Source organism: Phyllostomus discolor, chromosome 4, assembly GCF_004126475.2.
Source record: "Phyllostomus discolor isolate MPI-MPIP mPhyDis1 chromosome 4, mPhyDis1.pri.v3, whole genome shotgun sequence".
Taxonomy (NCBI): domain Eukaryota; kingdom Metazoa; phylum Chordata; class Mammalia; order Chiroptera; family Phyllostomidae; genus Phyllostomus; species Phyllostomus discolor.
The window spans coordinates 52,950,259-52,956,258 of record NC_040906.2 but is presented as its reverse complement, the minus strand read 5'-3'; positions in this window follow the sequence as shown (position 1 = coordinate 52,956,258).

Genomic DNA, 6,000 nt, shown 5'->3' with positions numbered 1-6,000 from the left:
CATCTTGCATACCTGTAATATTTTGGAAAGTAGTTCTAACTGAACATCTTTCCATAGTGACATCTGCCTTCTGTGAACCTCTGTATTTATTACATAACTTATAAAAAGAGATGTTCTCGGCCACTGCATTAGATGAGCTGAGGCTTAAAAATCCTTCTTCAATGAGGAAGCTCAAAGTTTTATGAGAAAACATCTGCAAAAGTATATAAATTAAAAAAAAAAACCCATCTGTGGCACTCTAGGGAACCTATCCTCGTGGCATGGCGGATGTAGCCCAGTCCCTGGTTCAAAAAACCAGTGGGGAATGAGTCAGCACAGGCCCACAGATTGGTTCTCTTGTGGGGAAGTAGGCCTGCATTGTACCTAGGCTACTGTGAGGCTTGCTTTTTGCTAAAGCCCCTTCACCCTGAATTGAAGCTGCAAGTGTTTACTGCATGTCTTTAAAGTAACTTCCTAAAATCTGTGGTAAACCTCCCAAGAATGGGAGTTCAACCACTTTGCCTCTTGATTTGCAAACATCCTTTTCTTTGAAGTAATTAGCAACATCCTTTCTTTTGATATCTGTAAAAGGTAACCACCTAAAGTGAACCTGTGCATGGTAAATGAGGACCATCCTCAATGTAATGTGCTCAGAAAAGAAAAAGCCTGTCCACACAGGGGTCAGGGCCCTCTCTCTCACTTAGAGAGCGGCCACACCATCCCTTTTTCTCCACAGGACTTCTGTAGTCCGAGTGAATTTGTTCATCACAGCCGCAACACACGGACCCTGTGGGCCAGAGTCCACATCAAGCACAGCATCCTGTGTCATAAATCCAGGATTAGAAACTTTCTCATCAGGGCCCTTCCCTTTCTTTCTCCTTCCTTGTCGGTAAAAACCAAACACTCAGAAGAATTTAAGATGAATGAAAGGAGAGCTACCCACGCTGTTGTCCAGTGTCCTAGTCTCCTCAACTTGCAAAGAGGCTTTAGTTCTGGTCTTGGGGGAGAGTTTGCAGCCAGTTTTTTTTTTTTGATGAGAGAAACACCTTGTGTACTTTTTTCCTCAAGCTCTCCTGATGAGCAGATAAATCCCTGCTGACAATAGTAACAATATAGTCCACAAGACACTGTGATGCTGTTACACCTCTGTTCAAATCCCTGTGAAGACACCCATTTCATTTAGAGTTAAAGTCAAAGTCCTTACAGCAGTACGCATGTATGCTGTCATGGGCTGATAGGTAGATGGGTAGCCACACACGCAGGCAAAAAGCTCAGTCTTGTTATAAACAGAAAGAGAGGGTTAAAGGATACTCAGTCAATTGATAGTCTCCGCCAGTTGTTAAAATGCTGTAAACTACTATAATTAAAACTTTGCTGTGTTATATTTCAAAATTAACAGGGAAGTTTAAAGGAAAACCTCTGAGGTACTGAGACATGAATAGACAGATAATTGGAAAACCTTTTTATATTACATTTTTGTATGTGTCTGGGTCTTACATCCTCACCTGGAAGGACTTTAAATTGGCAAAATATATTTCTGAGGGCAAAAATGAAAACTATATCAGAATTACAGATTAAAAATCCTTTTGAACCAGAAGAGTACTTTGTTAGGGTGGCGTGCTTCTCTTCTCCTGAGTTCTTCCAGAGAGAAGTAGCTCTGCTGGTTTCGTCAATGGTGAACAGCTCTAGATGTTAGACCTCGGTCCTTGAGTTTGGCTAAGAAAGAATTCAGAGCCAAGAACTCAACACAAGTGAAAGTTTATTTAGAAAGTCACAGAGGTAGAAGTGAGCCAGGGAAGGAGTGAGCCCACTGAGCTTCATGGATTTAAAAAACAAGTTACAAAGGCAAAAGAAGGACCCTTGGAGCTTAGGAGAAGGGCAAAGATAACACACCTCACCGGGGAAAGGGATGGGTGTGCTCTAGAGAGAGTGTGCCTGGGAAGGACAGAGAGAAAGAATGCAGAATTGTGCTTGATCCTTCATCTTCAGGGTTTTGAAGATGGAGATTTTAGGGGAGGTCTTAGGGGAGGATCTCAATAGAATATCCATCATTTTTTCAGTTGTGTTCTTTCAGGGTCATGGTTTCTACTGATCGGTCAGTGCTACGGTAGGGGGGGCGTCACGAGTTGTTGCATTTGGTCTGATATCAGCCACCATATGGCCTACCTGGTTTTACTGCTTTTCTGGGCCGGGAGCTGAAACACAACGGAGGCCTAGATGTTATCTCTAATTTGACCAAAACTCTGTCTCTGTGGTCAAGGACCAAGACTTTGTTCCTAAGATTATTTGATGTGAGTCAGAACCTCATTGTCTGGAAGGCTTAATGCTTAAGGGAATGGCTGTTCTTGGGAGTCATGGGGCTATTCTCCAGCACCCTTGCTCCTCCTCTAAGGGGGTCTACCACATGACTAGCAGCATGCCAGGGAGGGAAAGGTCAGGGGAGGAAAGTCACTCTGGGAGTGAGTGGAATCCTACAATTCTCGTCCAGTCAGTTCTGTGTTGCTAGGAACCCAGGGCTTTCTGCCCTGGCAACCTTCTATACCTGGCCTATTGTTCCTACTCTGCTCTTGTCACCCAACTGTGTATGACTCAGTTTAACGCCCCTGGCTTCTATTGCTTTTCCCTAAGGAAGGAGGGATGACTTTTCTAATTATTAAATTTTTAAAGAATAAAGTGGGAAGGCTCTGCTCAAGTCCTCCTCTTCCTAAAACCTGCAAGGGGAGGCTAATATATGATAGTTACTTTTAAGGGGGTACTGGCTGGAAGGGCAGCATGAAGGAACTTTCTGGAGTGCTGAGAATGTTCTACATGTCAGTCTGGGTGGTGGTTATAAGGTAGTGTTCGTTTGTGAAACTTCATTGAGTCATACACTTAAAATTCATATACTTGACGGTTTGTGTGTTATAATTCAATTGTTTAAAAGTTTATCCCCTCCAAAAGGCCTCTTCTTCTCCTTCTATATGTCACAAATACTTTATTTTAGGTCAGATCTTAGTAAAGAAACTGTGTTGTTTTATCAGTTTCCACTTGTCTCCATAGAAGGTCTGCTTATAATTTCTGTATATGCCAAACTGTTCACTGTGTCAAGTTGACCTAAGAAAATTAGGTCTTTCACAACGGTTAGATAATTTGGGGTGATATTGGAGGCCTCCAACTGTCAGACCTAGGGGCAGGCTCTAGGTTTTTCCCCAACAACCTCCTATTCAGGTGATGTGTTCCAATGAAGGTAGGTCCCACACAAGATACTGTCACACATTTGGATACCTATTAGCAAGAAGGCAACTAACCATCCCTACAACTCATTCCCAAAGCTTAGGGAGGCAGTAGATTCTTAGTTTTTAGACACTGTAATATTCATCTCACACATACAAAAATAGAAAAATCTAGTACAAGCCAACAGCCTTCAGAGGGGTGTACTTGGCCTGGAGCTCTGATGTAGCTGGATATTCTGCCACTCAGTGACAGATCTGCTGCCTAACCCTGACCAAAAGGCTAGAACATTGACACATCTGCCTGGAATAAACTTTTCATGCATTTCCCATACTCATTAAAGTCAAGCTGGAATGGTAAGTCCACTCCATGGGGCAATCAGGGCTGGTGTGGTGCTCAAAGCTGAAAGGGACTTGGATTCTTGTTATTGCTGCTTTGCCATACCTATGGTGGTACCTTCATTTGCTTGGTCCAGCTTTGCTTGTGGACACATCCACACCCAGCCAGTGGGAAGAGAACAAACTCTTTCTCTTTAATAATGACCTGGAAGTTGCCCACAGCACTCACATATCTCTCATTGGCCAGACATAGTCTTATTTATCCCTAAGGGAAGCTGGAAAAATGTAGTTTTGTTTCTTTTTTTGGGTGGGCCATGTACTTGGTTAAAAATCAGGACAATTTTATTATGATACCATGAGAGGAAAGTCAATACTGGGGGATAAGTAACAGTCTCTGCCACATGATAAAGTCAGTTCAGGTCAGACTGCAACCTTTCTCGGCAGAATCGACCCAGTCGATCACTCCTTCCTTGCACCTTCTCCCTTTTTAGCTCCTATGGCACCACGTTTTCCTAGTACCTCACAGGCTGTGCTTATTCTAGCTCCTGGTTCAGGCTTCTCATCCTTGACCCAATATCTAGACTTGGAATACCAGAGGGTTTTGTCTTGAGTCCTCTTACCTTCACTGTCTAGATTCTCTCTAGGAGAGCTCATTGAATGCCATGACTTTAAATGTCTTCTACATGCTAAAAACTCTGAAATTTGGATCTCGAACCCTGACTTCTCATCTAAGTTCCAAACTTATTTACCAACTCTCTACTTGACATCTCTACCTGGATATCTAATACAAATTTCGAACTAAGTGTCCCAAATGAAATAATGCCATCATCTTAATTGTTTTCAGCATGGGGGGAGGGGCAGGGGAGGAGCAGTAGCACCTCTTAGGGTTTAGAAATGTGGGTGGGATTTTTCATTGCCACAATGACTGGAGGTACTAATATTTTTTCTAAACATTTTTTAAAACTCAGCATTATGTTTGTGAATTTCATCACTGTCAATGAAAGTAGATCTGGTTTATTTGTTTCATCACAGCATTTTTATTATTTCATTGTTTAATTACACCACAATTCAGTTATCTGTTCTTTTTAGTGAACATTTAGTTAATTCCCAATTTTTTGCACTTATATACCATGTTCCTATGAATATTCTTGAACACATTTTCTTGTGCATAGATGTGAAAATTTCTCTAGAATATGTTATTGTGAGTGAACTTTGGGGCCATCTGCTATATGTATATTAAACTTTAGCATATATTACTGTTACAGTGGAATGAGTGGCCAGAGGGGAAATAAAGGCAGGGCCTCACCATTGCAATCTAACAAAGGATTTAACATGGGAGGCTAAAAACAAAAATCTCCCCCTGACCTGGTAATCCTGAGCCTGGTCTGATAAGGCTGCCCGGCGCCCTGAACAAGTGCAACTATGATAGTGTAGGGGGTGGGGAGCCCTTGAAAGTCTGTGTGTATCATCTCTACTAGGTAGGAAAAGAAAACCTTGAGACTGTCTATTCATTCCAAGGCCTGGAAGGGAGAAGAGAAGCGGGACTACAGTGCCCAAAGAAAAAAAGATCATAAAACAACTTTGGTTAACTGCCTTCCTCCCGTCACATACGCAAAATGAACAAATAGCATCTGGAGCAAGATAAGGATTCGGGCTAACTGACTCCCCACCATACCTACAGTTGGGTAGCCATGTCTCCCTGGGAAAGCTGGCACCACCTTTACCCATCAAGCAGTATGTAACTTTTTCATCCCCATCCTGCCAACTATAAAGTCCTCAGAACAAAGAATTATCTCTTGGCCTCTGGGCTCTTTTTGCCACATGGGAGGTCCCTGGCCACCTGGCCTCTAGCCACATGGATGCTAGTCACCCAGCCTCTGGCCACCCTACTTCTGCTACCCTGCTCTAGCCACTCTTGCTTTTGCTTTCCCATTAGCAAAATAAACTTAGCACTAATAAACTTTGCTTGAACACTAGTAGGCTCACTGGCCTGTAATCCTTTACTGCGTCATTGAGAAGAAGCGATTTTCTGGGAGTTTCTTCAGTAACTGTCAGGATGGGCAGGGTAGGACAAGATGGTGGCTGGACTACAACCCGGAAGAGATGGCTGATGTCAAACCAGGGTGCGAGGGGAACCACCAATGACATGTTGCCGCTTTGTTCACGAGGGACCGATCCCCAGCTCCCACATAGAGCCAACCCCAAAATAAAACCCCGCCTTTTTCCCTGCTGGGGTGACTTTCTTGGCCCCCACCGTGTGGACCGGGAAACCTTTTCTGGGAAGGCAAACTCCAGTAAAGCTCTATACTGCCTAACTTTGTGGCCGATTAGCATTTATTTCCTCGGAGGAGCCTAAGAAAACCTTTCAGTAACATTACCAAGTTGCTTTCTAAAATTACTGTACTTAATTCATACTCAGAAAGATGGTCTTCTAGTATATTATCCTACAAAGTTATGCCATGAAAGAGATGGA